The sequence below is a fragment of the Morone saxatilis genome, unplaced genomic scaffold, assembly GCF_004916995.1.
Source record: "Morone saxatilis isolate NCDOM2014 unplaced genomic scaffold, NCSU_SB_2.0 Contig22, whole genome shotgun sequence".
NCBI lineage: Eukaryota > Metazoa > Chordata > Actinopteri > Moronidae > Morone > Morone saxatilis.
The window spans coordinates 14100290-14100601 of NW_023339785.1; positions in this window are offsets into that span (position 1 = coordinate 14100290).

The following is a 312-nucleotide window of genomic DNA, read 5'->3' on the forward strand; positions in this document are numbered from 1 at the left end:
GGAAAATGGCCACTAGATGGCCAAAAAAGAAAGTGGCCCAAAAGAATGCAAAATAGAGAAGAAGAAGAGGTGGGCGTTCCTGTAACTCAAGAGCCAATCAAAAGAGTTCCTGTGCTCTACGAACCAATCAGATCACTGTGCTGGACAGGAAGTGTCCGCCGCGGCTACATTCAGACCAGACCCGCCTGAGCGTGTCATGAGTTGCTATGGTAACCGTCTGGCTGGGTAGCAGAAGGAGCGCATGCGCGAAGGAAAATACGTATCCTAACTATTTTGACAACCACGTTTTAATTTAATTTTGTGTGTGTGTGT